The sequence below is a fragment of the Miscanthus floridulus genome, chromosome 18, assembly GCF_019320115.1.
Source record: "Miscanthus floridulus cultivar M001 chromosome 18, ASM1932011v1, whole genome shotgun sequence".
NCBI classification, from domain to species: domain Eukaryota; kingdom Viridiplantae; phylum Streptophyta; class Magnoliopsida; order Poales; family Poaceae; genus Miscanthus; species Miscanthus floridulus.
Genome location: NC_089597.1, coordinates 95,314,530 through 95,326,577, shown reverse-complemented (window position 1 = coordinate 95,326,577; position 12,048 = coordinate 95,314,530).

Sequence of the window (12,048 nt, the reverse complement as noted above, 5' to 3'; positions counted from 1 at the left end):
CTCTTCTCTTTTCTTTTCTATTTTTCATTTCATCTCCATTGTTTAAATTTAAATTTGGTTTTGGTTTTTGAATTCAAAAATTGGTGCACCAAATTCATTAGGGTTTTAGATATGTGACCCACAACTTCCTTAAATATATAGATTAGGAATTTATTTAGCCATTTTGTGTAACAAAAGTAGGTGTAGTTTTGTTATACAAAATTATGGGTAGTTTTCACTTAAACCTTTGATTTTATTTCTTTTGGTTCGTTACTTTAAAAGGGGTCGTTAGGCATTACATGAGACAAATGAAAAGTCCAACTCACAAAATGTATGCAACACTTATTTGTTAGAGATTGAATATTCATAATCAACAAATGACATGCTTATGTGATGACTTGGGTTGGGTTACTTCTAATGCAACTCTTAGGTTAGGTTCCTATACATGACACTCATCATCTCATGGGATTTTCAAAAAAAATTTGTAGTTGGTATTTTTGGTGTGTGGATTTTTGGGTTGTTACAGTCCTGCCCCCTTAACAGAATCTCGTCCCCAAGATTAAAGCGTAACATACTCTTCAAAGAGGTAAGGATATCGTAGCCGGAGATCAGACTCTTTCTCCCATGTTGCTTCTCTCTCAGTGTGATTACTCCATTGGATCTTGCACATAGGAATAGTCTTGCTTCGGGTTTCTTTGGTATCTCTGCCCAGAATTCTGATAGGATGTTCTCTATACTCAAGTGTATCTTGAGTGTCAAGTGTATCAGTCGGGATCACTTCATCGGGCACTCTCAAACATTTGCGTAGCTAGGATACATGAAATTCCTCGGGTAACTCAAGTTTGTAGGCGAGTTTTCCAATTCTCTTGCAAATCTTATAGGGGCCAACAAATCTAGGGGAAAGCTTGCCTTTCACATGGAATCTGACAGTCCCACGTAGCAGAGATACCTTGAGATAGACGAAGTCCCCCACATTAAACTCAAGTTCTCTTCTCCTTTTGTCAGCATAGCTCTTGTATCAACTTTGAGCAATTCTCAAATTCTCTCTTATTTGAGCAACTCCTTCTTCGGCATCTTGAATCTTAGCGGAATCAAAGAACGATCTTTCACCCGGTTGAGACCACATCAACGGTGTCTTACATGGTCTGCCATACAGAGCTTCAAACGGTGACATCTTGATACTGGCTTGGTAGCTGTTGTTATAAGAGAACTCTGCATAGGGTAAGCACTTCTTCCAATCAGAGCCATAATTCAATACACTTGCGCGAAGCATGTCTTCTAAGATCTGATTTACTCGTTCTGTCTATTCATCTGTCTGCGGGTGGTAAGTGGTACTGAAATCAAGTTTGGTTCCAATGGACTAGTGTAGAGCTTCCTAGAATCGGGACACAAACTGAGGACCACAATCAGATACAATACTAGAGGGAGCTCCGTGCAGTCTGAGAATATGCTCAATATATAGATCTGCTAATTTTTCTATGTTGGTCTTGGTCTTCACTGGTACAAAGTGAGCAATCTTGGTCAAACGATCAACTATCACCCAGATGGAATCATTGCCTTTCTGTGAACGGGGCAATCCAATTATGAAATCCATGGATATACTCTCCCATTTCCACTCGAGAATGTCAAGAGGCTTTAGCAATCCTATAGGCCTTTGATGTTCAGCCTTGACTCTATTATAGGTGTTACATCGTGCCACATGTCCTGCAATGTCTGTCTTCATGCCTTTCCACCAAAAGTGTCTCTTCAAGTCTTGATACATCTTAGAATTTCCATGGTGAATGCAGTACTTAGAGTCATGGGCTTCTGATAGAATTTCCTCTCGTAGGGCTGGATCAGAAGGTACATAGATTTGTCCTTGAACCAGATGGTCCCTTGTTCATCTTCATGGTGGTTGGTCTTGTAGCCTAGTTTCATCAGACCATGAAGATATTCAATCTCCTCACACTTTTTCTGAGCTTGACAGATGCGATCTGTGAGATCATACTGTATGCGGAGCTCATTCAACAAGCCATGCGGTAGTATCTCAAGTTGGAAATCATCAATCTCTTCCTTGAGCTCAGGTGGTACAGATTCAGTGATCAAAGTGTGATAGTAGCTCTTACGGCTGAGAGCATCTGTGACTACATTAGCTTTCCCTGGATGATAGTGAATTTCTAGATCATAGTCCTTGATCAACTCTAGCCATCGGCGTTGCCTCATATTCAGATCTTCTTGAGTGAAAAAGTACTTCAGGCTCTTATGATCGGTGTAGATATCGCACTTGTTGCCTATCAAGTAGTGCCTCCAAATCTTCAAAGCATGCACAACTGCTGCTAACTCAAGATCATGAGTAGGGTAACAGTTCTCGTGTTCTTTCAACTGTCGAGAAGCATAAGCTATCACTCTCCCATCTTGCATCAGTACACAACCAAGTCCTTGATGGGATGCATCACAATAGACCACGAAATCTTTGCTGATATCAAGGCAATGCTAGCACAGGGGTTGTGGTAAGCTTCTGTTTCAATTCCTTGGAAGCTTTGTTCGCTCTCGGGCGTCCATTCAAACTCCTTAGTCTTTTTCAGTAGGTTGGTCATTGGACGGGCTATCTTAGAAAAGTTCTCGATGAATCGACGATAATATCCAGCTAGTCCCAAGAAACTTCTGACTTCTGCCACATTACGGGGTTGTTCCCATTCTTTCACAGCCTCAATCTTAGCTGGGTCAACTAGCAACACCTTCAGCTGATAGTACATGGCCTAGGAAGGCAACTTCCTATAGCCAAAACTCGCATTTGCTGAACTTTGCGTAGAGCTAGTGTTGGGCTAGTTTCTCAAGTACAGTTCTTAGATGATGTTCGTGTTCTTCAGCGGTAGGTGAATAGACAAGGATGTCATCAATGAATACTACCATGAACTTATCCAGATCATCCATGAAAACCTTATTCATCATGTTCATGAAGTATGCGGGAGCATTCGTGAGTCCAAAGGATACCACAGTGAACTCAAACTGCCCATACCTAGTCACGAAGGCTGTCTTCGGGATGTCACTCTCTCGAATCTTCATCTGATGATAACCAGATCTGAGATCAATCTTGGAGAAATACTTGGCACCTCTAAGCTGATCAAGCAAATCATCAATCCTTGGCAGGGGGTACTTGTTCTTGATGGTGACTGCATTCAAGTTCCGGTAATCAATGCACATTCTCATCGAGCCATCCTTCTTCTTAACAAACAGAACAGGGGATCCCCAGGGTGAAGCACTGGGTCTGATATATCCCTTCAAGATGAGCTCATCAAGCTATTTCTTGAGCTCGGCTAGTTCATCAACTGACATGCGATAGGGTCTCTTGGCAATGGGTCCTGTTCCCTGGCAAAAGATCAATGATGAACTCTACATCACTGGTCTGGTGGCATACCCGGTAATTCTTCAGGGAATACATCGGGATAGTCTCTGACCACAGGCACATCATGAACTATCTTTTCCTCTTCTTGTGATTCTGAACTTGCTTTAAGGGCACATAGGATAGAGGTGGACTTTCCAGACTGGGGTTCACATCTAATAATTTGGCCTGATGGATGGGTCACTTGGACGTATCTAGGTGAACATGATATGATACCTCGGTGAATGGTTAGCCAATCCATGCCTAAGATGACATCTAGGTTTGTGGAAGGTAACAGGGTTAGGTCGGCTTTAAAGGTAAGACCCTCAATGGTAAGACTCACTCCCTTACAGATGTGGGTGCATTTTAGGTCTCCTAAAGGTGAGCTAGTGATGATAGGCTTTTCATGTGGGGTTACAGGCAGGTCATGTTCTCGTGCAAACTTGGATGATATGTACGAATAGGTTGCTCCAGAATCAAATAGAACTGATGCAGTATTGCCATTAACTAAAAACATACCGTACACCATAGTCAGGGGCAGTCTGTGCTTCCTTGGCATCCTAGATGGTTGAGACGTCCACAGGTAGCAGATCCCTTGAACTAAGACTTTGAGCAGCTGAGTTCTGAGGACATTTAGTGGCTTTGTGACCCAGTTGGCCACAAGTGAAGCAGGTGAAAGGCGCACCGCCTGTAGGGGTTGGCATGGGGTGCCTTCTAGTTTCCTAGTGCTTGGTGCGGAGCAGGTTCTGTGCTGGGCAGTTCATTCACAGAGTGGGAATGGTTGAAATGATCCTAAGTGTTGCGGTCCTGAGCATAACGGTCCCTGGTGTAACTGATCCTAAGCAGGGCGGGAGTATTTGGTGGTGTAGCCTCCACTACCCTTACTCGATCTAGGGTTGTCATCCCTGTTGTGGCGTGAGCGTTCCCTGGATGGTGCATCTCTGCGGAACCTCTTGCGATCACGGCCATGGAAGGACTCCTTAGGCTTGTGCTTCCTCTCCTTGTACTCCTCTCTAGCTTCAGCACGATCTTTCTCAATCTGGATGCAGCGATCCACCAGAGCACGCAGTGTGTTACTCTCAATACCGCCAAACTTCAGCTTGATGTGCAGGGTTAAGTCCCTTGCGGTAATAGTATAGCTTCTCCTTCTCAGAGTTCACAACATAGGATGGTGCATAGCGCAGAAGGTTGGTGAAATGAGTAGTGTACTCAGTCACCTTGTCCTTTCCCATCTTGATGTTGCAGAACTCCTCGGCTTTGGCCTCCATGATACCCTTGGGAATGTGATACTCAGTAAATGCTTCAGTGCAACTCATCCCACGAGATATTGGTAGGGTCCTCATGGGAATCACTGAAACTGTCCCACCATGCGCGTGCTGCACCTGTGAGCTAGGTGTGTGGTAGCTCCAACACATTCTTCGTCAGGTGAAAGTGGTGAGATCAAGCTTCTTCTCCATCTCCTTGAGCCAGTCATCGGCTACAAGCGGGTTAGGGTCGGTGCCATCATAGGTAGGTGGCCTTAGCTTCAGAAACCCTTCTAGCTTCCTTTGGAAGTCATTCTGCTGACCTCCCTGGCGACGGTTGGCTCCTTCAACAAGGGCTACAAGAAGCTAGGTCTGCTGCACCATCACTTCTGCCAGGTTCGGTGGTGGTGGTGGTGGAATGTTCTCCTCAGCAGGTGGCGGGGTATTCTCCAGGTTGAAGGGTATCCCACCACATCCACGGCCACGGCCATGGCCATGGTTGTTGGCACCACGGCCCCCATTTGGTTTAGCTGGTTCGGGGGTGGGCGCACGTCCGTGGTTCATTAGGCGATTAGATCGGCGGTTCGGCATCTGCAACACGGATCATAGGAATTTTAGTGCTCATGCCATAAGTGCTTATAATTCAATATGATTACCTGATTTTGATAATTTAAAGGAAAAAACATTTATACTATCCAACACTCATTACAAAGAAGCAATAAGATCCATAAGATGCAATAAGATCCAAAACATTCATTACATGGGTTTTATTACATAGCATCATCTCCAGTAGCTACACTTGAAGACGTGCGAGAATTGTACTACGCATAATGTCTCATAATACATCTCATAAGGGGTACATCATGGGGTACACTTATGGAAGCCACTGACATATCTCATGACCACTGCAGGGTCATCTACTCTAACTCGTACACCGCAGCTGGGATACTGACTGTTCTCGATCTCGATCTCCTCGTCAGACTTGTGAAGTCGGGACACGTACTTCAAGGCCTCGGCGAGGCTCCTCAGTAGGCTTGGCTCTAGGTAGGGTAGGGCAGGCATCTAGGTTGAGGCGAGTCGGGGCTAACTCAAACTCCTCTATCCTAGGCTTCGTCTTGCTGCGAATCTCCTTGGGTAGGCTGATCCCACATACCCTTCATCTCCCTGAGGCGCTTCTTGTCAGACTTCTGCCAAGCTTGCCAGGTCCTCTCACACTTGTCCTGTAGGTACTTCGGTCTACCTGAGTGCCTCGATTAGGTGACCCTGGTTGCGAACGGCCTTCTTCCTGAACTCCTCTAGCTCCTGTGTCAGGGTCTTGTTCCGAGATTGGATCTTCAGCATGTCAATCCCCTTGGATCTCTCTCTGTCTCCTCTGCGGTTGAACTCGGCCTTCTTGTCGTCCAACTCTCTCTGCAACTCCAAGACCTTGCTATCAAGGTAGCAGTTCCTGTTGCCTAGGTCGGCTGCTTTGTCCTGTAAGTCAGCGACCTTGGCTCTGTGGTCCTCCTCACGACGGTTGAGCTCGTCCTGCAGCTTGGTAACTGTCTCCAGTAGACTAGCTCAGCTCCTATGCTCCCTGCGAGTCTTGCTCCTGGTACTCCCACCAGAGGGCCTGGTCCTGACTGTCTCCTCTGCTCCAGCTGGGTCACGTACCTGTCCTGCTCCAGTAGGTGAATAGCTGAGACACGAAGGCATCTATCCTCCTCGGTAAGGATAACTCTACCTGCTGAGAAACTCTGCTCACTGGGGGTAAGGCTGAGGTCGAGGGCCTAGGGAAGTAGACTGGAACTCTATCAGTCTTCAGGTGCTCATAGTGGTCCCTCATCACTCTATGAAGTGCCTTGTGTGAGATAGCTCGCAGTCCCTCCTCGACTGTGTCCTCTATGGTCAACTCGGTGAAAGCTGGGACAGAAGGTAAGGTAGTGCTAGCTAGGAACTCGGCTGAGGTGACGACTGGTCCTTCGATTCCTCCTTCCTGAGCTGGCTTTCCGGTGCAGGTGACCTTGACAAGCTCATCGGGGACACCTAACATGATGAGAACTCGGCAGAGGGTCTGTGCAAAACCCCCGAGCTCACGTAGGTCGAAGGTAAGCTTGGCGTGGTCCAGAGGTAGCGGTCCTAGAGGCGGCCATTCGACGTTCGTTGCCATCTGCATGTTTCAAGGAACAGGTGTTAGCAGGTCAAATATAGATAAGCCTTGCATAAAAGTGAATGCAGGGTCGGTATATAACCGAAAGAAGGGCTATCCACGTCCTACCCTATCGTCCATTTCTAAGGGTTTCGTCCTATGGTCAAGTATGGCTCTGATACCAACTGAAACAACCCCTGATTTCCACGAAGGGAAATCCACAGAGTCGAAGTGTAATAAGACCGTTGTAGATCATATTACCCAAATTCCAGTCGAATATCATATCCATACAACGATAATATCAGAGTACAAATAGTGCGGAATACATAAATTATTACATCGCCGCATTAGCGGAATCAAAAGTAGCATTCATTCAGAACAGCTTGAAGATAAGATCGCCAAACTCGAGCGTAGGCACGAAACCCTCAACCGTCAAACTCCTCGGAGCTATACTCCTCAGCAGAACCTGTGTGCCAAAATTTATCAGTACGATTTGTACTGGCCACTCCCAACCCTATGAGCATTGCTTTGTGGAAATTGGATGCAAATTGGATGTAATCAAGAGGAACCTATAAGGCTGGGGTTTCCTATGCATTAGTAAATCAAGTATATAATAATAGTTGGTCGAGTTTTAACTCCATTCACACACCCATTCCACCCCCTTCCCCTTCCAGAGCCAGGAACGATAACCACCATCCCCACACCATCATCATACCACAGCCATACCATCGCTCAGTCGATAGGCCAACTCCCTCTCGGCACTGTCTCAAGGCCCGTAGCCCCTGGCTACGTCCGAACACTCATTCCTAGGGGAGAAAAGAAGGACTCATCTCTCTATCTAGTTTAAGCGAAACCCAGGAAAGGTCCATAGCCGACCAGTCGGCATATGTATCGATCGATCAACCATACACTCTGCAGAGGTTTTACATAACCACAAGATCCGCCTTCCTCGCTGACCGTCGTCAACTGGGCTGATTCCAGCCGCTTGCTAGCCTAGGATAATGCCACTCTACCATTCAGCCCTGGTACACCCCAAGTCCGGTCTAGGGTGGCTGAAACTGTGAGTCATGAGCCGGGTCCACAAGGTCTCCATGAAGTCTCGGAAGGGTGTGGGGGAAATCCTCTGCACCCCATACCTTCCTCACACTGTCCGCTATCAACCTAGCTAGTAGTGGCAATATCCTACCAAGTAGTCCGGCCAGTCCCGCACCATATAGGGCGAGTGGTACGTAAGGCTTCCCGGTGAGTCTGAGTACTAGTAAGTCCTTAGGTTTGACCAAGTTAGAATGTCTTCATCAGGGTTTCCATTTACTGTGCCACCACAGCACCTCCACCCTGGGCTCCTCCCATCACAGGATCACACCCAAGGCCACCTCATTTACCATTTACCCACCATAGGTATCCATTCTAGGGGTGCCCAGGTAGCACCCCACGGCAAGACTTGCCCCAGGCTCGTCGTATACTCCAACTTGGTCGACACAACCCTCACCCTCCACTGCACCCAAGTCACACTCGCAGCACTCTCCCCATGGTCCAGATAACACCAGTTTCCACCACGCATCATTATAGTGCAAGCGTAGTAGAAGTAGTAAGCAATGAAATATCATAGCAAGCATGTGACTAGCCTAACAGCAGGGTGAGCAGGGGTAAGGTTGCGTCAAGGTATAGGCCATCAAGAAAACATACTACCATGCAAGTCCTACCACAATGTGATCATGACAATAAAGTAAGCACTAGCATTTCTATTTTAGCTATGCGTAATAGGTGCTACGAGATTGGGTGGGATGTGGCACCTTCAGTGTAGTCGTCTCCGTACTCCTCACTGGTACTCACGATCCTCGTCCGTCCGGTTCTCCTCCGAGTCTGCAAACGACCGCATTATAGTCGCGTTAGCGACGTCTATAGAATAGCACAAAGAAGCAATGAAAATTCAAAAGAGCCAAATGCACTCAAACATGGGTCCATTGCGTAGAGCTTGATTTTAGATGAATTTTGTCCTAGTTTCGTATTTTTCCGAGGTCGTATGAATTAGTTATGAATTTCGAAGATTAAATCTATTTCTGAAAATGGAAAAAAGGCTGAATTAATCCTGGGCTGACACGTGTCATGCTGGGGTTGGTCCACGTGGCTTGCTGATGTTAGCATGACATCAGCATCACGGTTCCGAGCTGACTGGTGGGGTCCGGATGATGTCAGCATGACGTCAGCATGACGTCATCAACGTCATGCTCACCGATAGGTGGGGCCAGAGGCTATTGAGTCACTGACAGGTGGGTCCAGGTCAAAGTCAACGGCGAGTCAACAGTCAACGTCTTCGGTCAACGGTCAGGGTCACTGACGTGTGGGGCCAGGGCTTGCTGACGTCATCAGCTGATGTCAAGCGTGACGTCAGCATGACTGTCACCTCGGCTATGCTAGCTTCTGACATGTGGGTCCCGCGTGACGTTATCACGACTGCCAGCATGACGTCATCATCTGACAGTGTGGGTCCAGCAACACTGTGTCGCTGACATGTGGGGCCAGGTCAACGGTCAACATTGACCGGTCAACGGTCAATACGGGCTGGGTCCGAACTGGGCTCTGGTGGGCTCGGGTTGGGCCGGTCTGGGCCGGGCTGACCCGGACACGTGGCACGCTGTGATGCTGCCACGTCGTGGCCGTGGGCCTTTATTGGGCTTTGTCCACAGCGTGGCTCACACCGTGTGGTTCACTGGTGGACAGCGCTCATGGTCCATAGACCTACGGTAGGGCGCATGGTGGACCAAGTCCACCGCCTCTTCTCCTTGGCTTGGCTCATGTGCACCGAGCTCACGCTCAGGTGGTCGGCGAGGGGGGGTGTTCCCCTGTTTTCTTCCACGGCGGTGCTCCCGTCGGCGGCGAGCGCCCGGTGAGCCCCCGTGGCAGTGCTGATGTCCGATTGGAGAGGGGAAAAGCTTCCCCGGGTCACGGCGACTGCGTCTGTGGGGTCAAGGTGGTGGCCATGGCTTCCCACGGCGCTGGCCATGGCTGATCAGCGGCTCAAGCTCCACCGGCGTGCGGGAAGGCACGGGTGCTGCGGCATAGGCCATTTCTGTGGTGCGCGTGGGCGACACGGTGCTCCAGCGAGCATGTTGGGCAGGTCGAGAGGTCTTCCTAGGGGCTCCGGTGACTTTGGCCACGGCGGCGGCCTTCCGAGCACAACGGCGGCGAGGCGCGCGGGTCTCTACGTGGCTCCAGTGGGGTGGTCACGGCATGCGTGTGGTTCCAGCGATCAAGACGGGCGAGATGAGGGAACGCCAGGCGCTCCCAGCGAACCTGTCCTCAGGTGGAGTTGTCGCGGCGGCGGCGGTGCTCCGGCCGTGGCACGGTGTGGCCTCCGGGGTCCTCTGGTGGCCTACGCCTACCCAGTGATCATGATCGTGGCGTCTTCCGTGGCGGGAAGAAACCAGCCAAGGCGGTGGCATGACATCTACTGCAGGTGATTCGGCTGCGGTGGCTCTGCCACGGCCGTGCGCATGTTCCCGGTGTGTGCCCGTGCGTGCTCAGTGTCCATGGGGCTTAGGAGAGGGTCTTAGAAGGCGTACGGCTCACCGTCGATGTTGAGGGCGAGAGGATAGTGGCATAGGGAAGGGTTGTGGCCGTGTAGCTCTGGAGGCAGTGCCGTGTCGTCCGCTCCGGCTTGATCCACGGCGGCGCTCCTGAGCTCCGGCGTCTTTCCCCCCCCCTTCTTCCTCTTCTCCCTCTTCTCTCTTGGCTCGGGTGGGTTGTGGACGGCCATCGAGGTGGCAGCGGGGCGACGGAATGAGCGCTAGGGCTCCTGAGGCTGGGGCTTTTATAGCAGAGCTCGGCCATGGAGCCCGATGTTTGGCGGCTAGAGATTGAGGGGGATCGGAGGCGTGCATCCCATCCGACTGGCCGTGCGTGGTTGCAGTGGGCGCGGCGCAAGGGGGGGCAAGGCCATGCCCCAGGCGTGACCCCCTGGCCCGCCCTGCCATTGCTGTCGGGGCTCTGTCACGCGGTGGTCGTGCACGGCATGGAGAAGAAGAATAGTAGGGCTGACTTGCGGGGTCCAGCGGCAGCGGCTGCAAGCGGAGGCAGGGAGACGCGCGGGCGTGGGCGTCGTGCGGCTGACACGCGGGGTCCAGCGGCAGCGGCAGCGAGCGAAGGCAGGGGAGCGCGCGGGCGTTGCTGGGCCTGCAAGCTGGGCCGCGCGCGCGCTGGGGCTGGCTGGGCCGAGCTGCCTGGGCTTTCGAGGCCTTCTCCTCTTCTCTTTTCTTTTCTATTTTTCATTTCATCTCCATTGTTTAAATTTAAATTTGGTTTTGGTTTTTGAATTCAAAAATTGGTGCACCAAATTCATTAGGGTTTTAGATATGTGACCCACAACTTCCTTAAATATATATATTAGGAATTTATTTAGCCATTTTGTATAACAAAAGTAGGTGTAGTTTTGTTATACAAAAATATGGGTAGTTTTCACTTAAACCTTTGATTTGATTTCTTTTGGTTCGTTACTTTAAAAGGGGTCGTTAGGCATTACATGAGACAAATGAAAAGTCCAACTCACAAAATGTATGCAACACTTATTTGTTAGAGATTAAATATTCATAATCAACAAATGACATGCTTATGTGATGACTTGGGTTGGGTTACTTCTAATGCAACTCTTAGGTTAGGTTCCTATACATGACACTCATCATCTCATGGGATTTTCAAAAAAAATTTGTAGTTGGTATTTTTGGTGTGTGGATTTCTGGGTTGTTACAATAACCGTCGGACTTGTTTCCAAAATCGAAGCTTGCAGCAAAATCTCGAACAACAAAAGGAAAGCCTCTGTCCTGAATATAGCTCCTTGCTCCCATCCATTATTGTCTTGATGTCAACCTCACCAAGATCAATCTTTTTTGCCTTGGACTCACACTTGGAAAGAAGTTCACTGAGCCTAAGTCAAGCTTATCCTCCTCCTGGATTGGATTGTAACACCTCAGGTGTTTAAATATTAAAATCTGACATGTCATCATATGCATTGCAAAGCATTTGGCATTTGGTGAAAACTTTGATATGCATTTACTAAAACAAGTTTACATTTGTGTATTGAGTGTTGAATTGTATTGTTTGACTCAAGTTCAAAGTTTGTTTGGGTTTTGAATTTTCGAGAAAACCCCGCTTTTCAACATTTAAATCCTACCCTGAAAATCCATTTCAAAATCTAAGCATATTTTGGGGTTGGGCCCAAAAGCAAAAGTGTAGAGCTTGGCAAGTTAAGCAAAGTTTATTTTTGAAGTTTTTCAAGTTGTTTAGAAAAATTTTGAGTAATTCGAAAAGGCGTAATTCGTTAAATATCCCCTCTTTGAATT